This window comes from Puntigrus tetrazona, chromosome 17, assembly GCF_018831695.1.
Source record: "Puntigrus tetrazona isolate hp1 chromosome 17, ASM1883169v1, whole genome shotgun sequence".
Taxonomy (NCBI): domain Eukaryota; kingdom Metazoa; phylum Chordata; class Actinopteri; order Cypriniformes; family Cyprinidae; genus Puntigrus; species Puntigrus tetrazona.
Window position 1 is genome coordinate 14449551 of NC_056715.1, and position 26351 is coordinate 14475901.

The following is a 26351-nucleotide window of genomic DNA, read 5'->3' on the forward strand; positions in this document are numbered from 1 at the left end:
TTGACTTTTTAGAACTCACACTTAAACTTTAATTCAAATGCTGATCTTAACATTAACATGCTCCTCAAAATGTTATTTTTTTGCAATCTGGAATAAAATATTCAGAATTCTGACTTAATCTACTGAGGAAGAAAACGAGGGGGGAAGAAAGAAAAAACAGAGAGAGCAGAGTGTAGGTTTCAGGATCGTCTTCACCTGATGAGGGCAGACTGGGATCATTTTCCCTGCTGACAGAGCTCTAATTTCCCTTAGGAGAACTAAATCCAACCTTCTCTCTCTTTCTCTGTCACTCTCTTATACTCTTGCCTGTTTTTTCCCCCTCTTTCTCTCTGTTCGGGTTCACTGAGCTTCTCTCTTTCCTCTGTAATGCTCTTCTTGCTTGAAGAACACACTTATTTCACACTTCTTTCAGTACAAGGGATTTTTTTTTCAGTAGCAGTAGAATGAATGTGTAATAGGAGATATTTGTTAGCTATTTAAGTTTGTTGTTGCCAGTTTTTATAGTTTATCATACAAAATAAATGTAAAAACCACAGTATACATAATCCTACCCAATGCCTAACCTTAACAACTGCCTTATTATAGTTAACTATTACTAAACAGCAATTCAGGAGTGTATTAATGCTGAAGTTGTAATCAGTGATTTGCTAATAGCGAGAATTAGAAATAAAGCATCACCAACTATTCAAAGGAATAAATATTATAAACTGTACAGGCCTATACATTTGCTAAATATATTAATATAGTAAAACAAGTATGGCAAAAGTGTCTTCTTTATTGATTTATTTAATTACTTGCCTAGTTTATTTAGTCTCTTTTAATTTTTCATGCAAATATTTATTTTGCAATTGATTTAATGTTTTGTGTTTTATGCTATAGCTATATGACAAAGCAAGTAAACTAAACAGAAACTTGCACGTGACGGAGCGAGACAAGATTCACTGTTTTCATCTGGAGGGTTTGTCAGTAGCACACAAAAACCGGGCTAAAATCATTAACCAGAGAAAGTGTGCATCTTTACAAACACACTTCGACTTAAATTGTGACTCCACAGCTGGTTTGCATCTCACTGAAACATATATCAGTCGAATCACTGCTTAAAAGTAATGATTTCTTACATATATTTTATTAAGAAACCGAGCTTTTAAGCAGCATCTTGATCATTTTAATTCGAGAAACAGATGTAGCCTTGCACGTGGAGCAGCACAGAGGCCAAGCTGATAGAGTTAAGCCCAAGCAGAAACACACACACACAGAGAGAGAGAGAGAGAGAGAGAGAGAGAGAGAGAGAGAGAGAGATACTCTGGCCCTTCTCCAGGACTTCTCCTCTCATCTGCAGTGTGCACCGGCACAACGGGGGTCTCTGGATCTGGTCATCTCCATGCAACGGGCCTCTTGCCATCCCACCCTTCCCCCTCTGCCCAATCCCACTCAAACACCCACCCCATCCTGCAGGGCCGGGTCCTGCATCCCATCTGCCGCCTGCCCCAGCCGGGCCAGTCCTGCACCCTGCTCCCATTTACAATTCAATTAAAGCCTGCTGCCCCCATCCCTGGGCTGTAAAGATCAGTGAGCAGCAGCGCCACAGTCAAACGGCATGAAGCCAAAAACACACCATCTGAGATCAGAGCCAGCCTCGAACATCTTTTCACTGTAATGGACAGGGTGACGGGCGCAAACCTAGCACTCCCTTGCTTCCTGTTTTCTCACACTTTGGTGACAGCGAGTCACGCTACAGCGAGAGAACCGTACGGAGAGACGCGCACTGTATGTCCTCCTAAACTAAATGTTTTAAAAGCATGAGTAAGTCAATAATGTAACTATATTCATTTTCTGTGTTGATTCATAAACAAAATGTTATAATTAAGTCAACGCCGTATCTACGTTGTTTTTCTGTGCTGATTCCACAGGTATGGAAATCTGCAGGAGTTTTCACCACTTTTTGTTTGTTTGTTTATGAGTGGCAATTCATTTGGCATTTTCAGGGCACACTATTTAAGTTGTCTTTTGTTAAGTAAATTCAATTGTTTGATGTTTAGCTTGGCAACATTTTGCATTATATATGGGTCGTCATATATATATATATATATATATATATATATATTGTGACGAGCGTCCCGAGGACGGATCAGCGTTGCCCTGGGAACAAACCAGGAACACCTTCACCAGCCACTCAACGAAGGATTCGCCACACCTGGAGCTCATCAGCCGCGGGGCCAGATAAGCCCGGCCAGGCGACGGCTTCAGTGAGCCACGAGACTCCGGGTTGCACACTAACTTGTTGTCTTTCTCTCTATCTCCCAGAAGCCTCACGTGACGAGCCTACCTGAGCTAATTCCCGATTGCCTCACCGTGGACTCCCTCACCACTCCGAGCACTGGAAAGCACTGAAGACAACGCTCCGCTGCACTCACCGGACTCACCGCTACACTTCCCGGACGCACCGCTGCATTCCCGCACGCCGAACTCACGCGCACCTTCTGTGTATTATCTAATAAATACACCCTCCGGGTTTTCACTGCACCTGTTTCTCTTGTGCTTCCTCTGCCTCGCCACAAGTGGTGGAGAATGCGGGCAGTTTTAAAGCGCAAGAGAACAGAGAAAACAAAGAGAAAAAGGAAGAACGCTGTCGCCGCTTTATTAAAGGTCCCCACAACATCAACTTCTCTCTTTGTTTTTCCCCCAGGAGCGCTAAGCTTCCCGGCGAAGATGGAGGAGTTCCTCCAACGCCTCTCAGAGGTTTCTATTCGCCAGCAACAGATCGTCGAGCATTTGGCCACCCGCCAGAATGAGACCGAGCAGGAGCTCGCTGCCCTCCGTGCCGCCACTCGACCACGCCCCGCCGTGCCTGATCCCCGGATGCAAGCCACACAGCTGATACCCAAGATGTCCGCCAGCGACGACCCGAAATCTATCTTGAGATGTTCGAGGCGTCGCAACCACTGAGGATGGGACCGGCGGGATTGGGCACGCGCGCTGGCCCCGCTGCTGTCAGGAGAGCCCCAGCGCGCCTACTTCAGCATGCCGGCCGACCTGGCGAAGGGATATGATAACCTGAAGAAGGAAATCTTGGGCAGGGTCGGTCTGTCACCGGTCTGCGCAGCCCAAGCCTTCCAAGAGTGGGTCTTCCAGTCTCGCCAGCCGGCAGGACCCAGGCCGCCGAACTTACTCGGCTGGCGCAACACTGGCTCCTGGGCGGGACACCAACCCCGCCATCATTGTGGAAAGAGTGGTGATAGACCGGCTCCTGCGGCTCTTCCCGAAATTATCGCCAGGCGGTCGGTATGAGAAACCCCAAGAACGTTGCGGAGTTGGTGGAGGCGGTCGAGCTGGCGGAAGCCGCCCAGCGTCGAGGGCCGGGGCGGGCGCCATCTTTTCCCGGAGGGTGTCCCAGGAGCGGCGCGCGGAGGGCACCCGGCGACCGATGGAGGGCGGCGGTCCCGACCGCGCGAGATGAGCCAATGCCAACCGAAGAGGCCTCAAACCCCTAGAGCGTGGCTGGCAGGCTGCAGCCTCCACCGGGGAGCTTCCCCGCGCCGCACGAAAATCCCCATCGGCCTGAATGGACAGAAGTTCAGCGCCCTCCTGACTCTGGCAGTACCATTAGCCTGGTTCAGTCCCGCCTCCTACCCCCGCGCACGGAACCACGGAAACAGCTGCCACTGACCTGCGTCCACGGGGACACCAGGAAAGTTTCCACCCGCCTCATCACCGTGACGACGGCCGGAGGAAGCTGGCCCCTGGAGGTGGGTCTGCATGCGGATCTGCCAGTACCAATCATCCTTGGGCGGGACTGGCCGGCTTCGAGGAGGCGCTACACACCGCGACACAGCCTGTCAGCCCCTCGAACCCTCGCCGGAAGAGGCGAGAAGGGAGAGGAAACCGCCGCCCTGCCGTTCTCCTAGCATCGGACAGCGGAAGAGATGGTGAGTCCCCTCCTCCTACAACTAATGTTTTCTTTGATGTGTTCCAACAGGTAGTCGGAGGGGGCCGTTCTCGGCCGGGCTCAGCGGGAGGATGACCGGCTCAAGAATTGCTGGAACCAGGTACATTTCATGGATGGAGAGGAGGCGCGGCCCGGCCCCATCCTCTTCCCCACTTTATTGTGGAGAACGGCCTGCTCTATTGTGTCGCCGGGCGGAGGGGGAGGAGAACGGCTCCTGGTGGTGCCCCGAGGGAAAGTGGACACCATTTTGGAGCTCGCCACGCCCACCCGCTGGCCGGACACCTCGGGGCCGCCAACACTATCAAGAGGATCCGGGACCGTTTCCACTGGCCGGGCTCGACGGAGACGTGAAACTTTTCTGCCAGGCCTGCCCAGAGTGCCAGAAGACCTCGCCCGGCCACCTCCCTAGTCCACTTATCCCGCTGCCCATAATCGAGGTGCCCTTCGAGCGCATCGGGATGGATCTGGTGGCCCGCTGCCGGAGTCTGCCCGCGCCACGAACACATCCTGGTGATCGTGGACTACGCCACCCGTACCCGAAGCCATCCCACTCCGCAAAGCCACCGCCAAGCGCGACGCCCAGGAGCTCTTCACCCTGTCCACCAGAGTGGGGATACCGGGAGATACTGACCGACCAAGGCACCCCGTTCATGTCCCGGGTGATGGCCGACCTCTGCCGGTTGCTACGGATCCAGCAGCTGCGCACTCAGTGTACCACCCCAGACGGACGGACTTGTGGAGCGGTTCAACCAGACACTGAAGCAAATGTTGAGAAGGGTTGTCTCCGAGGACAAACGCGACTGGGACCAGATGCTCCCCACGTCCTCTTCGGGTGCGTGAGGTGCCCCAGGCCTCCACCGGCTTTACCCCATTCGAAAGGCTGTTCGGTCGACAGCCGCGAGGCCTGCTGGGCGTGGCAAAAGAGGCCTGGAGCAGCAGCAGCAGCCGGATGCCCAGAGGTCGGTCGTGGAACATGTTCAAGCCATGCGGGACCGGATTGAACGGGTGATGCCCTCGTCGCGGGAGCACATGACGCAGGCCCAGCAGCAACAACAACGGCACTATAACCGCCCTGCACAACCCTCGGGAATTCCAGGTCGGCGACCGGGTCATGGTACTGGTCCCCACCAATGCATGCAAATTCCTGGCCACCTGGCAGGGCCCATATACCGTCCTGGAAAAGATCGGCCCGGTTACCTACCGAGTCCGCCAACCAGACCGTCGACGCACCGAACAAATATACCACATTAACTTGTTGAAGAAGTGGGTGGGGACTAGGAACACCTATCCGCACTCACCGCTCAGGAGGGCCCGGTCGTCGACACCAATGCCCTGCTCGCTCCGCACAGAAGACGGAACTCCAACATCTGGTCGGTCAGTTCTCGGATGTGTTCTCGTCCACGCCCGGGCAGACTAACCTCCTCCAGCACGAGATCCGGACCCCTCCCGGCGTCATCGTCCGCAGCGGCCCTACCGATCCCTGAGGCTCGCCGGCGAGCTATTGAGGAGGAGGTAAATCAGATGCTGAAGTTGGGGGTGATTGAACCATCGACGAGCCCGTGGTCCAGCCCCATCGTCCTGGTTCCAAAACCTGACGGCACCCTCCGCTTCTGCAATGACTACGGCGACTCAACCAGGTCTCTCCGAGTTTGACGGATATCCCATGCCCGTGTAGACGAACTGCTGGAACGTCTTGGAAGGGCCCGTATATCTCCACCTCGATCTCACCAAAGGATACTGGCAGGTCCCGCTGTCAGAGGAAGCCAAGCCAAAAACGGCTTTCTCCACCCCCGGCGGCCACTGGCAATACCGGTCCCTTCCCTTCGGTCTACACGGGGCACCAGCCACCTTCCAGCGACTAATGGACGTCTTACTACGACCCCACCAACAGTACGCCGCAGCCTATCTTGACGACCTTGTGATCCACTCGGAGACCTGGGAGGACCATCTGGAGCGCCTGCGGAGGGTGCTTCGCGATCTTCGACGGGCTGGACTCACCGCCAACCCCAAGAAATGTCACCTGGCGCTCTTCGAAGCGAAGTACCTGGGTTACCGAGTTGGGAGAGGACTGATCCGGCCACAGGAGAGCAAAATCGCCGCGGTCCAGGAGACCCCGAGGCCCACCAACAAAACCCAGGTACACGCGCCTTCTTGGGGTTGGCAGGGTATTACCGTTGTTTCATCCCCGACTTCTCCTCCATAGCCGCCCCTCTGACAGACCTGACCAGGAAGGGGCAGCCTGAACGGTTCTGTGGAACCCTGACGCAGAAGAGGCGTTCGGAGGATTAAGGCCGCACTCACCTCGGACCCTGTCCTGAGAGCCCCGGACTTCGGCTGCCCCTTCCTGCTACAGACGGATGCTTCTGATGTGGGTCTGGGAGCCGTACTGTCCCAGATCCAGGAGGGTGAGGAGCATCCGGTCCTATATATCAGTAGGAAGCTGACCCCCGCCGAGAAGAACTACGCCACGCGTAGAGAAGGAGGCCTAGCCGTCAAGTGGGCAGTCCTGGAACTGCGGTACTACCTCCTGGGCGGGCGGTTCACCCTACTTACACCACCACGCACCCCTACAGTGGATGGCCAGGGCTAAGGACACGAACGCCAGGGTGACCCGCTGGTTCCTCGCGCTCCAGGACTTCCACTTTGACGTGCAACACCGCGCTGGGACAGCCAACGCCAACGCCGACGGCCTATCACGGATGTGGTCGGCTTTTGCAGGTCTGTCAGGGGTCACTCCCCACCCACCCCAAATTTCCCGTTACTACGCTCTGCTTTATCCACCAGGACCAGGACAGCGCTTGGGAGTGTGGCGAAGGTCCCGAGGACGGATCAGCGTTGCCCTGGGAACAAACCAGGAACACCTTCACCAGCCACTCAACGAAGGATTCGCCACACCTGGAGCTCATCAGCCGCGGGCCAGATAAGCCCGGCCAGGCGACGGCTTCAGTGAGCCACGAGACTCCGGGTTGCACACTAACTTGTTGTCTTTCTCTTTATCTCCCAGAAGCCTCACCGTGACGAGCCTACCTGAGCTAATTCCCCGATTGCCTCACCGTGGACTCCCTCACCACTCCGAGCACTGGAAAGCACTGAAGACAACGCTCCGCTGCACTCACCGGACTCACCGCTACACTTCCCCGGACGCACCGCTGCATTCCCGCACGCCTCGAACTCACCGCGCACCTTCTGTGTATTATCTAATAAATACACCCTCCGGGGGTTTCACTGCACCTGTTTCTCTTGTGCTTCCTCTGCCTCGCCACAATATATATATATATATATATATATATATACATATATATATATTCTGTAAGTACTGAAGGTAACACAGTCTTAGTAAATGAAAGGTCATCAAATAAATGCACTATATAATAAATAAACACATAAAGGGTAGCAGCTGTGTAACACTGTGTGAAATCCTGATGAAATCACCAAAACAGTGCAGGCCGGCATTTAATGAAGATGACTTTTCTCATTGATGCCATAAGTTGCATGAATATTAAACTATTTTATACTTTCTTCTTTGGCTTACCAAGAACATAAAGTTAAGTTTTGTTTTTATTCTCCCCACTAAGTATTTGATCTGAGGAACTGCAAAGATCCTCTAATTTTCATACATCATTTGAAGGGGATACCCTGTATGTGATATAATCACTGACTAGAGGGGAAAAGGATGTTATGAAAGCAGAGACTAAATTAAGTCTCTCATGATTTTTTATGCTGTAATATGCAAGCAATATCCACAGGCAACCCCCTCGCCGAAAAAAAAAGAAAGAAAAGGGAAAAGTTAGCTTCTTTAATGTTTAATTCTAAATGAACAAACTTGCAACATTCGAATAAATGAGGGGGGAAAAAAAAGAAAAATGTGCAGTAAATGATGGTACTGTGAGGAATATGAAAACCAGACAGACAGCTGCTGCCAGTGGCCTCAATTCACCTAAAGTCAAGGTACAGCTAGTTCAGATGATGTCATGTGATGTTACAATATCACTAGGCAACATCGAGTCCTCCACATTTTAATTCAAGCCACGGAAATCTACTGAAGTGCAAGTAGGTAGAACAACAGGCGAAAGATACAACTGCAAGTAAATGTTAACTACCGGCTTCAGAATAAGACTCACCCACACTTTTTCATGACATTAAATGAGGAACACAAAGACACAAGTTGGCCTTAACTGTCTAAATACAAGCATAGCTAAATGTATTCATTAGTCTTTTATTAAATACTACAGATCAAACTCATATAAATATACTGTATGCATTTAACTATACACTGTATCATACGTAAGCAATCAGCCAGTGCACTGATTTAGTCAATGATAGGTCACAGTTCATTTTAAAATACGTGTCTGATTCACTAAGGAGGTTTTCAGCTAACGCTGTTTTCAACTAAAAATGGACACACATGCGTTTCTTTACACGTTTTGGTTGTTCATTTACACAATGATGACGTTTTGGGGGCCTGAAAAAGGCAACTTTTGAAAATGCTACTATTATTGTCTCTACAAAATCACAAAACTGTAAAAAGAGAGGCGTCACTGGCACAGATATTACATGTTCAGTCACTGCCAACTGGCACGAACAACACGTTCTCACTCCCACTTAGTCACATATTTCCACTTGATCTGGACCCTTTACCGTCGCTTTTTGATGCACAGGGTACCTCTTTTTCGACATGAAGGTCATCCATAGATTTTAATAGTTTGTCTTAAATATGTAAATGGTAGTTGCATCTGTATCATTACCCAATATATAATTTAATCATGACGATAAAACTCTAATCGGAATATTGATGCCAAGGGTTTCTTATCTTCCAAAGGCTCCTGACCAATTGGAAATATGTGAATATAATGTGAATGTAACAAAACCCCAAAATGAAACTCACTGGTTGCATTGCGTGTTTCTGATTCGTAAAAAAAGAAAAAGCCTCATGAGAACCTTTTTTTCTGTAATCAAATCGCATACCGGTCTCGTTGTTTCTCACTGTATATTTTTGCTTTTTCATGGAAATGGTTCTAAATAATAACTTCTCTGTTCACAATCAAGTGCTGCTTTGTGTTGCTCATGTTCTCAGAATTAAGCATTCCCATGACAACACCATTAAATCCAAACTGAATCTGTGTTTAGTTTGAGTAATCAATAGACCCGTCAATAGTGGTTATGCAAATTTTAATCACAATTTTTTTTATAAACTCCTAATTTGCTGCTTATTAATAGTTAAGTAGATGTTAAGTTTAGGTAGGGATTAGGCATGTATAATATGGCTTTATAAGTACTAATAAACAGCCTATACGTTAATAATAAATTACATGTACTAGTTACATTTATTCATAGTCTTTTATTAAATATGCAGATGAAATTCATGAAGGCCTACTGTATATATTAACTACGACTGTCTCACTGATTTAGTCAATGATAAGTCACAGTTCAATTTAACATGTGTGTTTGATTCACTAAGGAGGTGTTTACACCGTTTTCAACCAAAAACAGAAACGCTTTTTATGCGTTTCGGCGGTTCATTTACACAACAATTATGTTTAGGGGGCCTGAAAAAGGTCAACCTTTCAAAATGTCTTTCAAAGTGCGAATTTTTGACATTAACCAACAAATAAACACGGCTTTTACTGCACTAAACTCCTAGTTTGATGCTTATTAATAGTTAGTAAGGTAGTTTTTGAGTTTACTGTAGGTAGGGATTAGGGATGAAGAATACGGTCAGTACTAATAAACAGCTGTTAATAACAAATAATATTGAATCACCAATGATTTTAACACTGCAGGTCAGACGCCCCTGACTGGTTCCCTTTATAATGAGTTCTGACAGAGAGCAAAAAAGACGTTTAGCCTGTGCGTTGGTCAGCTGAGATCTGTGCCTTGACCTGTCCTGTCCCAACTGTCCCGGATAAGCCCTAAGCTCCCCTTCCGGTAGCTCTTCAGCACTCCACGGAGAGGTGGCATACTCCACTAATAGGCCATAATGTGCTCAATTATCAGCAGAGGGGCGCCTCGGTGCTGATGAGCAGTCTTAGCTGCCTTCATTAAGCTCTCCTGTTCCTTTCTGCTCCTCTGAATGGACCGCCATGTGACCGTGAGGCCTCTAGACGTCGAGACCCTCGCCATTAAGATGACAATAATAATAAAAACGTCCCATTAGCATAATAATACCTGCCATTGTGATTTGATGTGTCTTTAATTTAAATAGATGGAAAAAGACTACGAATGAAGAGCGGTGAGCTCAGGATTCAGTTTGTTATACGATGCCGATATTCCTCATTAGCCTTCCTAATTCACCAGCTCATTTATTTATATAGAACATTTGCTTAATTGCAACTAAAAGCCAATGAAAATAAAAAAGCAGAAGGAAAACGGCAATCGGTTTCCACGCGAACGCATTCACCGTGAGGTTTTCCGACGGATTTCGTTATTAATCTGTCTAAATACCGCCGTCTTTAAACACGCAAACAAGTTCGTATCAAAAAACACACCTGTGTAAACTTATAAAAAGACCGAAGAATGTCGACTTGCGGCTTCCAGAAAAAAAAGGAAGCTGGTTGGGATTGGATGAGAAGAAAGCCGGGCCGTGTCAGGTCACCCGGCAGAGCTCCAGTTCTGGCTCTGGTGGCAACAGCAGATGGGGAATTTATGACTGAAAGTACTTCCATGTTTTCCCATCATGCGTGCACTGGCGCTTACCAGAGAGGCTCACAGGGGGAGCGTGAATCGCATGTTAGTGCCTTGTGAAAGATGAGAGAGTGTTGCAGTGATGGGTTTTGAGCAATACCGTGATATATTCCCCACGCTTAAACTCATGTAACATCGCAAACCGGGGCAGCTTCTTTTCATCCCCCGAACCGATGTTCTATTCAGCCTTCTAACGTTACAACCCTCAGGTATAAGGCTGTATATTTTGTAGATCCAAATCACATCTGTGCTTCTTCCAGCATATTGGCTTCCCTATCGAGTTCATTTCAGATAAATGAGGTGCATGTTCTGTGCAGTCAGTGCCTCGCAATGCGTGCAGCAGAATCTGGGCCTGATAGTTATTCTAAACACATCTGATGACATCCTGGCTATGATTATGTGTCCTCTGTGAGTTTCTGGCCCACTGTGACCCACTTATTGTGTTATCATTTATAAAACCGTGTATATTCAAACTACATGCAGAGACATGCAGTGATATACCACCATTTTTTATAACAATATTGCAGTGTTAATATTTTTTTTACTATTTGACTGATATATTCATATAAATATGCATCCATATAACGTCATGCAGTTCAATTAATAAAGAAGCAGAATGAGCATAGACAGTTGCAGTTGCATTTTGAAATATGCAGTTTGCATATTTCAGTGACTTGAGGTACTTCAAACAATGTGAAGCTTCAATTAATAAAAATGCTCTCATTTTATATGAACACTGTATGTGCCTTTTCATAAACACATGTATGCTTGTACACTGCTTATCATGCACTGCTAACTGGATGCATCTGTCATCCCGTACTGTCAGATGTACATTACACAGAAACAAAGCAAAACAAAAACATAAAGCAGGACATGCTTATATATTAATTCATAATGTAGTGCTAACTGTATATTTGCATCAGCCATCAAAAGACATCAGAAAGCCGACATCAAATAACTGTGCTATTTTAACATGCGAATAAAACTAAGTACTGTACTGAAACAAACTAATACCAAGATAATAACAACTAAATAACAAAAGCAAAGCAAGCATAAAATAGCTGACAAAAGACGAATTTAAACCAAACTAAAAGACATGTAATTTTGTATAAAAAAAAACGAATATTGTACAGAAGCTCAAAATAATAATAGGATACTGTAAACGGAATAAGACATTCAACAACATAAAACACGACAAGCCTAATAAAACAACGAGTCAAATAACAAATATTTTGCCGCCTCATGGATACAGAGTCAGATCTGTAACCCAAAGGTTGTGGGTTCGCGTCCCAGGTCTGGCAGGGATTATAAATGGAAGGAGTGAATAACCAGTGTGGCGTGTGTGCACTTGAATGGGTTAAATTCAGAGCACAAATTGCAAGTATGGGAGACCACACCTGGCCACACGTCGCGTCCTTTCCTTTCCTGAATATATTGAGTGAATATATGACTTGATTTGAATGATGAAACATATACTGCAGGCAATCCACCGCTCCAGGCGTGCTTGAAACTGTGTCTGTTTTTTCACTTTCTCTCTTTCAGCACAAACCTTTGCGCACTTAGTGTTCCAGACTGCATGTTGCTACACTTTTTGGATAACAACCTGCTGGGACATTACCCAGGAACCAGCGAGAGGCCCCTCAGAGGCTTAAGCTTTTATAGACATGCGAACCTTTGCCTAAAAATAAAACTGTAAGAACCAAATAAATAATGTCTTTAAAACAGCAAAAGAAAGGTGGGGGGCTTTCACATTTTAAATGAACAGCTATAAATTTAGCAATAACACGGCATACGAACCATTATACTGCATATTCAAAGAAAACTGCACCCATTAGTTTTATGGGTCAAGGCTTCGTGACAAAATGGAACAGCTATGAGAAGATCCGCGTCAGTCTTGGTTAAAACTTGCACAAGGCTGTCTTTATGGAGTGACTCACCTGCCTGCCTCTGGTTTGCTGAGTGAGGGGAATACCGCACTGCTTCTCTCTGCATACCAGTTACTCACAGCATTCAGATGACACAGCATGAGAAGGAATCTGTGGAGAGCAAACCAGCAATGTTGGGGTCAGTAGGGGCATTCAGTTATAAATCAGTATACTAGAGAGCAAACTACAAGCTAAATTAATTCTATTTAGTTATTCTACAGTCAAAGTGACCTTTTTTGGTACACTATAACAGTTAACTATTTATTATTAGAATACAAATAGACTGACAAGTAGATTGAGTAGTAACACATAAGAACTGTGAGTGACTGCATCTGTAATGCATACCTTTAGATAAAACTTAAAAAGTAGCTAAACATAAATATCTATTAAACCATACATTCTCTGACAACCATGGATTTCTGAGAACGCTGTTGAGTGATGACCCAAACAAATCAGTGGGTATGTTTGGAATGGCATACTCCCACTCTTACTATTTTTGCAGTATGCAGTATGCACAGTATGCACAGTATGCAAATGTTTTGTATGCATGGAATACTGGAATGACTTACATGCCAAAATGTACAACCAAAACACACTATATGAGATACCCTATCCCACAATGAAGTGCCCTAACTTGACAGTGTTTTAAGGAGGACCAAATCTTCTTGCACAAAAGAATGGAGGAATGAATGAATCGACGCATTAATGAATGAATAAAATATATAACGGAAAAATAAATAAAGGAATAAATTGGTAAAACAAAATGTTCTCTTTGTTTTTATTTTTGCATTATGTAACACTTGCTATTTATTATTAACTGTGTTACTTTTTGCAGCATTTTCAATTGATTAATTCATTTTATTCTTTTTAATTATTTTTATGCTTTTCGTATTTCTATGTAAATTAATATTATTTATGAATGTGTACCTGTATGTACTTCTACATTTTAACATTCACACATATGATATGTGCACACAAAAAATTAAACAAGCGAAAAAAAAACCCAATAGATATAGAGGAAGAACACTAGTGCTAAAAGTGCACAATCTCTGGTGTTTATTCAGTTGTTGTTTGCTTTCTGGCCTCTTTCCCATGGTTTGTCATAACCTGTATTATCTTCAATCAATAAATCAATCGGTCAATACATAACAAATGTCAGGTTGGGTGTTAATGACATGTGGGGCTTAAAAAGGATAATGCTATCCAGGAGCGGCAATCAATGGTTAGTCATCACACAAGAATGGGTCAACACAACAGTGGACAGCCTCAGTAGATCACCTCTGAGCTTCAACAAACAAAAGCTCTGCAGCTCTGTCCGATATCTAATAGCCAATCCCAAGATCCAGACTAAGGGAAACGTGAAGCTTCGGGCTACAATAAGGTCACAGCGGTGCAGGCCTGATCAGACACCTTAATTAACACTGAGTTGTAACCATGATCAAGGTCCTTCTGATGCTGCAGTAACAGAGGCAGTAAATGCAAGAGGAAAGCTGAATAGAGCACAATGCACAACTTCCACTTTCTCCGATCAATCCCCATAGATTTTCTGCTTTGGCACACACCTGCATGCTGTCAACAGGACATAAATTTAGTTTTCTCTCTCTTTTCTCCTCTTGTCCTCAGCCCTGTCGTGTTTCTCCATTCATCCATGTTTTACAGTATTGTGAATGGAGCGCTGCAGTATTTCTGCAATGAGTTTAATTTGCTTTTATATTTTCCTCTTGGCAGGATATCAATGAGAGAAGTGAAGTCTATCGACTGGTCTGTCTTAATTGTCTCACTGAACTGAAAATCACTATGTGAAAGCTTCAGGATGTGCAATTTTCACATCATGTCACACCACAGCAGAATTTCAAACAAAACAAAACAAAACAAAATGCATCTATCAAACAAACTTCAATGACGTTTATACAAAAGTTAACAAAAGTTAAAAGCGAGTTAAAGTTTTTAGTAAAAACAAGGTGAAAACTGTATATTATTTTAAGAATGTTTGGATATTTTTACAGAAATATTAAAAAGGACAGATTTAATTTGTCAAGGACTTTTATCTACTATTAGCTATTAACTTTGCGTCAAAAAATGACCTCGTTTGTGTCGGTTTCTATGTCTCCTTAAAAATTATATCAGGTTCCTTCTTTAAGTTCTTGACTTGGAAGCAAAACTGTTGTTTACATCTGCCCTGACATCTTCTCAGGATCAGCTCCAGGTGGACCATTATATGCCCATAACACAAGTATGACTCTCTGCCACTGTTTTGATTTACATTAAGTGTTATTTCAAATCTAGTGCACCTGTATTCCCATACATTCCCAGTTCATTGATCCATAGTGATCCTGAACGGTTCCTGAGGCAGAGCTGCAGACTCGTTAGTGGAGCTACGTATTAGCCTGGTGAGTGTGAAATCTATTCACTTCCCCAGTGCTTAATTTGCCCCCCTTTAGCTGGTTTCATGCTCTTCCTATTCAGCCTTGTTTACCTGGCAAACAGAGTGTGACAAAGGAAATTCCCACAGCCTGAGGTGGGCTCCAAGGGGAGGAGCGGGGCATTACTCAAGGCTGATGTGGACTTCCTGCCCCTTCCCTGCCCCTGTGGTTTAATTATCATGTGCATCCTTGTGGAGATGAAATAATGGGAACTCATGCCCTGGTGCTCCGAAACTACATGATGCAGGCGTTGCTAGAATTTGACAATGTTAGATAGTTTTGCTTAAGTGAGCAGTTCATACAAACAAAGTTGTTATTTAGTCACCTTCATGTCATGTCATTACAAACCTAATACTTTTTCCTTTAGGGAACACAAAAGAAGATTTAGAAAGAATTGGGGAAATGTTATAAAGGAACACTTCACTATTTTTCTTCACTCATTTTCCAACTCCCCTAAAGTTAAACAGTTGAGTTTTACCATATTCAAATCCATTCAGCCGATCTCTGGTGGTAGCACTTTTAGTTGCAGCTTGGCATAGATCATTGAGTCTGATTAGACCAGCATCTCACACAAAAAATCATCAAAGAGTTTAAAACATATTTAAAACATGACTCTTCTGCAGTTACATTGTGTATTAAGACAGACGGCAAATTAAAAGTTGGGATTTTCTAGGCCGATATGGCTAGGAACTATACCAGTGGTCTCAAACTCAATTCCCAGAGGGCCACAGCTCAGCAGAGTTTAGCTCCAACCAGCCCCGAATCACTGCAGTTTGTAAGTTTCTAGTGATCCTGAAGAGCTTGATTATCTGAATCAGGTGTGCTTGATTAGGATTGGAGCTAAACTGTGCAGAGCTGTGGCCTCCAGGAATTGAGTTTGAGACCAGTGAACTATACTCTCATACCAGCCAGACCCGAAGATCAACTGAATGGATTCAAAAAAAGGTAAAACTGGTTTACTCTGGGGAAGCTGGAAAATGAGCCCTCAAAAATAGTGGGCTGTTCCTTATACAGAATGGACTCACTGTATGGTCAAAGACATTTCTCAAAATGTGTTGTTGTTTTTCAGATTTTGAGAAATGTCTGAGGGTGAGTAAACTATGACATTTTTAGGTTTCGTTTTAGGGTCACATTTTTCTTTAATGCCATTCAAATCTTTCTATCCAGACGAAGAACCAAGTGCAAGCACACTGTACATTTTAACACAAGCTAATCATTTTCAGACTACACAAGGATACTTCAACTTCAAAGGCAGACTAGTGAATGATGAAACTAAGGAATGAAAAACAAATATGTGCCTTTTCAAACCGCCTGGTGCAAATTTACCCACAGTTATCTGGGATTGGTGAAGGAGAGCAGAGGTTAAATTATGGTATGGATTTCTCTGGGTCAAATCACATCCTAATCTCATTTCGTTGCACGGGTCACTCATTCCAAAGATCTATGCTGAAGAAAACCTCAATATCTGACAAGCTTTACATACAACTTCATGAACCAATTAACTCTGCATGGTGGTAATGCAAAAAGAGCTAGAAGTCTAATTACATATTTAGAGATAGTCAGTTTTTGCTCTCTCTGATTCTTTTAATTTGACTGATCACTCTGTGAAAACCAGCCTGCTGGATTCTTCCAGTGGGATTTGCTCTCTGCATGACAGCATGGGTGCAACGTGATTCGGGAATAAATGATTTATACCTCAAACTGCCTTTAAAGTCACAAAACTGTTGCATCTCCACCTTTGTACTTCTCACAGGAAGTAATGAATCACTCTTTGGGATGGACTTCTTGTGGAAGTCAGTCGATAATGCGAGTCTGGCTTGTGGGATTAAATGCAGAGTACATTTTGAAAGGAATAATTCATTCAAAAAAATGCATTTGGACTAATGATAATAATGTTATCGGCTGTGAGATTAATAAACTCAATTTGAGGTAATAAACGTCACAGGATACTGGCAGAAGGTGATATAGCTCGGCGTGTTGTGCGGTAGTAAGACATCACAAGACTGAAGCTGTCATTCAAATCATCAAAACCGTTTCTGGAGATTGAGGTTTTAAACTGTAAAGCGTACAATTGCATTTTCTTTTCCCGCTACCTCTATTACAGCGGAAGTTATGAAGATCGTACGACTGTGGCTACATTTGCAGCCCAGACGTGAAGATCCGGTAGGTGAGTGTATCTGTCTGAACAAGACTCACTGGCTCTAGTATGTTAATGAATAGACTTTCCGGGTAACCCCAGACAAAGTCAGGGTTCACAAAACCTTCATTTCCTCCCATTAATACAGCGCAGAGACAGGCGTGGGTGCAGACAGGCTAAAAGGTGAAGGCAACGCTCTGCTGAACCTCAGACCGGATCAAAGCGAATGTCACATGAGCCTCCGAGTCGAGAGAAGACTTTCTGCACTCACAGTTCATAACCGAAGCATACTCTGAGTGTGTATGACTAAATCCAGGTCAATTCCCTGGAATGGAAATGGTGCTCAGTTGACCATAGCACACCACTCAGATGAAATGAGTCTAACCATTTAAGCAGAATCAGGCATTAGTGGTCAGGGGTGTAGGAACCATCAGAAAGAGTGGGAGAAAGACATTAGAAACGTTATCAGATTGACTTATGAATATCAATTAGGTGATATAACCTTCATCCAGGCATTTTGGAGCCTGGAAAACACTAACATCTGGTGACCCTGGTGCCCCAAGACAGGAAAGTTAGAGAGTATTGGTCCTTCGTACTAACACACTAACTAAATGAATACTCTTAATGCTGTTTTTGTGCACTGATTTTAGGTTAGTAAAATATTTAGTAGCACTCTAGGATTAGGGTCCTTAGTATTGTTTGTTTATTAGTATGCATATTACTAGCATATCTTTCAAATAATTCACAAAATTCCAGCCTTCCATTGAAGTAAAACAATTGAAAGTTAGGGAAACTCACATCATGAAATGATGTTTTGCTTTAATGCATGTTGGCCACAATTATTGGCACCCCTATACATTTTAATTTGTATACAGTTTTTAATAAGTATATTCATATTTGCATTTTTTAGCACACCAGGTTGACTAAGAGCATGAAGGGCATGTCCAGCCATGACTTCCTGTTCCACAGTATTATAAATATAAAGAATACAAAGGCCAAATTTCTTTAATCATCCATCACAAGGAGTAAACAGAATATAGTTCTAATGTGTAGAAAAAGATTTTTGAGCTCCACAAAATAGAAAGAGCATTGAAAATGCACATTTCAACTATCAGGGCAATAACTTCCAGTCATCAAAATCATCCAAAGATGTTACAATCCTGCCAGGAAGAGGATGTGTGTGTGTCTATATTGTCCTGATGCACAACCAGAAGAAGACCAAAGATCACAGCTGAAGATCTACAGAGTTGAGTCTAAGACTCAGAATACCTAATTTTATTCCTTTTCACGTTTCAAGTTTATAGTTTTGATTAATAAAGCGTAATGCTCACACAATTACTTATATTATGAATATCATATTATGACTTCAAAACAATTTTAATACGCTGGGAAATTTGATAGCTGATGGTTTTGAATGTTTGCATCACACATGTCCAGTTTCATATCTATGGGTTTTCAGTATGGAGACAAAGAGCTCCGGTTTGAATCCTGTGTAACTACGGTTCAACAAAGAAGTTTAAATCTGCTTATAAGGAAGCAGAATACCAACTTTTATATCAATGTTTTCTATCAATTTTGCATTTGTTAGTTTTAGGGTTGAGTTTGGTGTAGGGCATATTTCCAGAGCATTAATTGCCTTGCCTTGCATTGCCTATATCAACCTAATAAAAACATGTCAGATATTCAGGGTTCAGATATTGAATCCGTGTCGTAGTGGACATTTCTTTTGTAAACTGCATTGATACGTATCTCGTATGTCGCTAAAACGTGCCCCCAGGTTCTTTTATGCCTTGAGACCAGGTTTGCATATTCATTTGTGAGACACAATTGTAACTTCAAACAGGCTGGATTCTGTGGTCAAATGAAAAAAACAAAACAGAAAAAAAGTATCTGACCTGAGCCCTTTAGAAAATGAATAAGGTGAACTGAATAAAAATAATTATAGATTCTGAAAACACTGTTTAAAAAAGGGCCGACCTAAAATCGTCTACAATATATAAAAAAATTGCTCAACCAGCCTTAGCAGATTTTTGGGTTTTCTCAACTTCAAAAACTCCTACAAAATTAAGTTGAGAAAACTCAAAAATCTGCTGATGCTGCTTGCCTTAAAATTTCAAGTTTGAGCAACTTTTTAATATAGTGTAGACGATTCTGGATGAAGGAATGGTCTTTGATCTTTGTCAGGTGTTCTCCATACTCATCAAGCATTATAAGAGAAAAACTGTTATCATACGAGTAACTGGAGGTGAACTAAAGAAAAACCACTTTCATTGAGAATTACTGAGATTTCCCCCCATTTTCCATTGTTTTTACTTCAATGTTAGGTTAGAATTTTGTGATTAGTTTGAATGAAAAATCAAAAGGATAAAAAAAAAAAGCATATTTATTTTCACAGCCAACATATTTACCAATGGAGTAACTATCAGTGGAGGGCACTGTATGTCTTTTTAGTGTCGACAGAACAGAAGCCAACATCTATGAAAGAGCTGCAATTGCTACAACTTTAATCACAGACACCAATGCAAAAATACGATAAATATTGTATCACGATCATAAAACCTCCTCAGTTGAAGCACAGAGATGGACAAATGGGCAGATATGGACAGATAGACAGATAGATGGAATTACAGCAAATGTGACTGTACTAATACATCATTCATGATTTTAATTGCTTGTAAAGAACTTGAGTTCAATTAGAAGGAGTAAAATCAATATATGGTGATCAAGAGCGAGCTGCACGCAGAGGAAGTGAATGTGGAAGTGATCAGGCAGGCCACCGCTGGACATTAATGAGAATGCATGCTGCTTCTCTCCTGCAGGTTGATTGTGTATTGAGCGATTAACCTCTGCTAGTCAAAGCTTAAGCTGATTGCTAATTAGCTCGTGTCTGCACAAAGGAAATGCATTTCCTGGCAATGTATGATCTACTCGGATGGATATATCTGATTAAATGGCTTTGTTTTAGAGATGTATTAAGTGAGAAAAGAAGTCCAGCTTCGAGACTTTGAAATGCTACTGCTGAGTCAGAGATTTCCTATGAAATGGGGAAAAAGAAGAAGATGAAAAACAGAAAGAGAATGACTTGGGATAGATAGATAGATAGATAGATAGATAGATAGATAGATAGATAGATAGATAGATAGATAGATAGATAGATAGATAGATAGATAGATAGACAGACAGGCAGACAGACAGATGGATAGATCAATAGACAGAGAATGAGAGGTAATTAAAAAAATGAAAACACTTTGTATAGAGCAGCATCAGTATTGACATTACCATTAGAACCATCTCCATAATGAGCCTTGGAATGAAGATCCTTAGAGGCACATTACACAAACTTTTCAAGAAGTATCTCAGTCTAAGAACATTAACATACTTTTTATTCCCTCAATGTTTTATTTATAAATTAAAAACTTGCTCAGTTTTATCCCATTTATTCATTTTTGCAAAAAAATCTATCTCTCTCTATATATTAAATATGAAATGGCTTCACCTCTTTATGACATGTGGTGCAACTGAATGAAAACAGGTGCCTTTGTTTTACTTTACTGATACACAACATTACATTTTAGTGTGATTAAATAATTGTATTTATTTATTAATATATTTATTTTCTTGAAAACGGTATCAAATGGATTCAAAACCATAAGAAAACAGGCATGAATACAAAAGGTACATTTCCAGGCACTATTATGCAGCAAAGGTTGATTTGAAAACAGTTTCTCCAGATGCACTAATAATAAATAAATTAATTAATTAATAAATAAATGCATAAAATAAGACACAATTTAATGTATTATTATGCAGAAATTTCTGTATGTTTTTTTTTTACAGGTGTTTTACCTGTATTTTGATTTTTGCACTTCATTTTGTTGCTTTTTAAGGCTGACAGAAATGTTTGTAAATTACTGTATAATGTCCTGGCAGAAAATTACCAATAAATTTTTGTTATTATTATTATTATTTTTTGTAACAATGTTGCAATGTAACTCTCAAACCTACATATACAAACAGCTTACTGCAGTTCCCAGCTAAAATGAACTCTAGAGGCAATAAAACACCACCAATTTTTCACAAAGACAGATTATCTATTAAAACAATTTTGCATCTTTTTTCTGTTTAGGATAAAACTCGATACGTGAAAGTGTCGCAAAACACACAATAAGCAACATATTATTTTGCAGAAATGTCACCACATGCACAAAATTCCAATGAGCACGGGTCGCTCTGACAGCATGTCAATCCCAGCTAACCCGTAATAACACAAGCGGTCTTCAGTTATTCAAGCAGTTGTTCAACTGCAGATATTGCAGCGAAGTGTGATACATTCATATCAAAGTATTGAACGGTCCCAAAGGGCCGCCACATAGGAAAGTGCTTACGGTTGGGCCTCAGACATGCTCAAATCTGTAGCGACAGACTGAAAGTCCACTCCACCTGCATGCACTGCATTTGCTGAGAAAGCAAGGTGAAATTCTCAGATGACCACAGTGTGGATCAAAGAAAAACAGCAGACCTTAAAACTCACAGGCCCATCGGCTGAGGAAGTCATCCGTTCGTTGTGATCTATTTCAGCAGCAACTCAAAACCTGTGGGACTGAGCCACTCAAAACCACCTATGAACATAGAAAAACGCCAAGAGTTAAAAGAAAGACAACTTTTTTTTGGATCATTATCTGGAAATGACCATATCTAGCACTGCCAGTGTCCAGATCTTCATGATCAAGTGGTCCTTTCAGTTGCAAGCCAGGCCAGAAATGTGAACGTGCAGAAGGGGTAAAAAAAAAAAAAAAAACCCATCTGCTTTAGTCAATTCAACATATGACAACCAGAAAACCTGAGCCAGTATAGCCATATGAGACTTCTGCATTATGCTTCATGCACGCGCATCGTAAACAAACACACGGAACGCAATTCAAACAACGTTAATTTCGGATCAAACGCTTGCATATAAAGCAAAAAAAAAAGTTCTGATGTGCAAACAAACTATTCAGTTTCAGCTAAAATGATCAGGGTAATTGTGTGCTGCTTTTAATTTAAAGCACTCTGTCAGTGTATATATAGCACGAAAGAAGCGTAAGTAAAAATAGCAGGCATCTTGCATTCATTAAGCGTGTTTGTACTGCAGTGCAAGTACGTCTTTTAAGTGTAAGTCCCATAACTCACTCGTCTAAATTACAGCTGAAAAAGCAAGTAATTATTATTCGCACTTGAAAAGTATACAAGCGGTTTCGAAACATTGCGCATTTTTCTATTTGCCGAGCTTGAGGAAAACAAATGTTTTGTTTAGCGTTTGCATGCATTTGCGTCTTCAGAAAAAAACATTCTCTCATTACACAGACCGCTTGGTGGAGTCTCTGGCAGACAGACGCCACAGCAGCCTCTGACATCTTTGGCACCTTCTTCATAATGGGGGCCAAACATCCCCTACGTCTTTTTCTCTCTCGCTGTTTTTTTCACAGGGCATCACAACATGTACATTCTTACTGAGATTTTCCACCCAACAGTTTGAAATGCTGCCACTAGACTAGTCAATACATGACGCTGCTCGTGGGAATGTACGTTTTTTTTCTGCTTTATGGCCCAGATTTTTACATGAGTGAATACAGTACCAAAAAGTAATCGAAAATGTCAACCAATATTACTAGAACTATATATATAATCCTAATAAATACTGTGTAAATTTAGGTGTCTTTAATTTTGTATAAAAGTGAATTGAATCCTTTTTTGAAGTGTATTTTAAATCTTAAAAGAGATTTAAATTTTCACAATCTGTACTTCCATATAATATATTATTTCAGTAAAACATCACTTTTTTTTTCCAATAAATTTCTACTTGTATACTGTATGCGATGTATACTGTGGAAAGGCAAATGTTTTTAAATACTTGCCATGCAGGTTTCAATAGGAATTAAAGCACATTTGGCTGTTTAACATGCTTTAAACGTTTAAATAGAAGTAATTGTGAAAATGACCTTCATGCAAATGTAAAAGTACGCTAAAGTGTACAAAATTGTCATGTTAAATTTTTTAAACTTAGCACTGCTTTTAAAGGGAAAGTTCACCCAAAAACGAAATAATTTACTCACCCCCAGGTTGTATATGACTTTTTTTTTGACGACTCATAGTAGTATGTGAAAACGTCCAGGCTCTTAGCTTTATAATGGCAGTGGGTGGGTGTTATTTTTGAATAGTACAAAAAAAAAGTCCAATAAATTTCATCGAACCATAATAATGATAAAATCCATATTTAAAACCTTATAAACAGCAATCTTTAGCTTCCACTAATGTCTAAAATACTGACAGAAGAAAGGGTGAGTAAATCATGGGGCAATTTAATTTTTGGTTGAACTATCTCTTTAAGGCTCGATCATGATCATAATCAATCCACCAATTTAGCCATTTTATAGACACTAAGAGCTTTGTTAGTTAAAACAGCTGTTGCCTAGAGACTAATTGCAATTTTCCAAAGGATCTTTATTTACCTTAAAGCAATGCTCCTGCAGAAAGACAGAATGATTATAAAATGTCATTTGCTTGCCTGAAAACATAAACAAAGCGAAACAAGGGAGGGATTAAAGTCAATACCTATTCAAAATTCAGACCAAAACGAAAAATTGATTTAATGCCTAGACTGTGCAAAGCAAGATGAGTTTGTATTAAGATATTGTTAAGCTCTTTTACCTTTAGAGAAAGTGTTTGGAGGCTGGATGTGATTTATCACAAGCGTTCATGTCTAAAAGCGAGGAGGATCAACACGTTTTAACTGAACATATGACTTTTAGCCCATCTTTTTTCACCTTTCATGTGATCATCTACATACTATAACAAACACCAAACCTTCAGGGCTGAGATATCTGTTGGCTCCTGTTTCTGGGAATATTGTAGGATAGAGTTTCAGTGACTAGTCCTTCCCTGTTTGTCATATTGACCCTATTGAGCCTGTTAACTTGCCTATAACCAACAATCCAGAAGAAACCGTTATTTCTCAAGTCAATTTTTAACAGATAATGAGATTTAATTTTTAACTTATGCATCATACTTGGTATATTGCAACTGCACATTTATTTCTTTTAATTGCAATCTTTTTTTTTTTCTTTATCTTATATTTTTTCTTTAGTGATTATATTGTTACTGAACAAAATGTACATACATCCATTAAATATCGTATAAAAAATTGTAAGAATTCATAGAATATGGTTGAATTTTGACCTTTTTGCGGTCTTCACTTTTAAATGCCTATTTAGTGTCCGGTAGATAAAAGATATACAAAGTGCCTTCAGGCACTGCTTGCAAATAAGATTCCCTTCTTTCCTATAATAGCCCACAGGGTCTATTTTTGTTATTCAATAAAAAGTCTCTATGAGTGACTTGTTTTTATGGGTAATTGCTTGTTTGACATTGTATTTTACAATTTTTCCCCTGTCCGAAACCACCCTCTTTGCCCTTGGACTAAACACTGGATGTGAGCCCAATAAATATTGATTTTTACTGAGGTGTGTGACAAACTATCGATTTCTCATGCTTTGGCCAATAAAGGCCATTAAGGTAAACAGTAATCAGCAAAACTTGCCAAAAAACTGCCAGCTGATCTTTTCATGCCATTATCTGTTCTCTTCTTTCTCACTTGCTGGTTTTGGTGCTAGTTCACTCAGAGGATTGTGGCATTGAAAGAGCCTCTAATACACATTTTAGTGACCTATTAAGAGCCTTATGGAGCCTGTCCACATGCCCGTAATCTCAGATATCCTCTTAAAAATGGAACTGATTGAATGAATTGATCTTTCCAGAAGCTGGAAGACACAGTCGTGTAATTATCTCATATAAATCTCCGTCATCTCCACAGAAGTACAAATAACTGATGAAGTTGAGGTAATATAGTTCAGATTAACGTTTTTGGGTGACCTAAAATCGCTATACTATTATTCAGAACTAAAGGAAAATGTCTAACATTTGCAGACAGCCTGTAACTGTGCGATGCCTGGGGCTTTGAAAGGGCAATTCAGGGTCAACTGCGTCTACTAAGTCAAATCTGTTAAAACACAGATTCAGTTCATTTTGCTCGCCCTACATTTCCATGGTGCATGACAGGCCACCCTGTGAGCTGAAGGCAATGATTCATTTCCCAGAATTCCTTTAGGTTGCTCAGTAGTTTGCTCTCAAGTTTCCTTGTGGTTTGGGCCATACGTGATCAAAGATGTTAACCCCTTCTGTACATGGCATTGCCATGTACAATTAAGTCTTATTTGTGGCGCTGGCTGAGGGGTCGTCATACACAGACGTAACTGATAATCTCCAATTTATGATCTTCACCTGGTGTACAATTAAAAAGAGAGAAAAGAGTTCATCATAGAGGACCAGATAGTAACATGCAAACAAATGAGCAATCACACAGCAATATGTAAACGCTGTTTTTTTCAGGCAAGCATCACTCAAAATCAATTTAAAATACCTAATCACACATATATTTTTAATTGCAGCAGATTTAGTGTTTAGCTTTTAGCAAAAGCATATTTAGTATGTAATTTCTGCAAGGCAATCAAATGTTTGTGACTAGACTGATTTAAATTGGTAGTAAGTAATCACCTAGAAGCCACCTGAAGTAGTAGAAATAACCACTTATATCATGTTAACAATCTCTCAGACCTTAGCAACTGTATATAAACAAGCTAATATCCATTCAGAACACCTTAAGCCCAAGTCAGTTTACAAACAAATGCTTATAAGCATATGCATGCAGCCAGTGTCTGCGCTATTTCTTTCTAGAAGTTATGGGAGTTTTAAAATACATCTGTACATCTCATTTAATCTCATTTAAACTGGATTTTTGTGTATCTTTTAAGAGAGTTAAATTTATCAACATCGTAATTATTAAATTTGTTGTTTCATTTTTTTTCTTACGAATGTATAGCAACAACCTAAAAGCCGTTTAGAAGGTTAATTAAAGTCCTACGCCATTCCCATTCTCAGGATTTCTCATCCTGCCTGTATTCTTGTTTGTAAATGTGTGTGTATTTGTGTTTATGTCTGTGTGAGTTTGCTGACCCTAAAGCAGCTGTGCACCTTGGATTACAGCCTGGCCATTACTCAGCTGTGCCCTTGGATTAGGATTGGACATTACTCAGTACTGGAATTTACATGACAGTGAAACTCACAGGCGGCTTAAGAGCCATCACTGTTTACGCTCGGACAGAAAGTCAGATTCCCTCCCTCTGACAGATGGTCTCTTCTCCAAA

At 41.8% G+C, this 26351-nt stretch overlaps 1 long non-coding RNA gene across 1 annotated transcript in view; it reads right to left on the reverse strand.

Annotated features, from left to right (window-relative positions):
• Positions 1-12574: 12574 nt before the first annotated feature.
• LOC122361512 overlaps positions 12575-26351 on the reverse strand; it is a 118744-nt gene continuing 104967 nt past the window's right edge. Inside the window, exon 4 of the long non-coding RNA XR_006252970.1 lies at positions 12575-12663. This is a non-coding gene — a long non-coding RNA (uncharacterized LOC122361512). The remainder of the gene's footprint in view (positions 12664-26351) is intronic.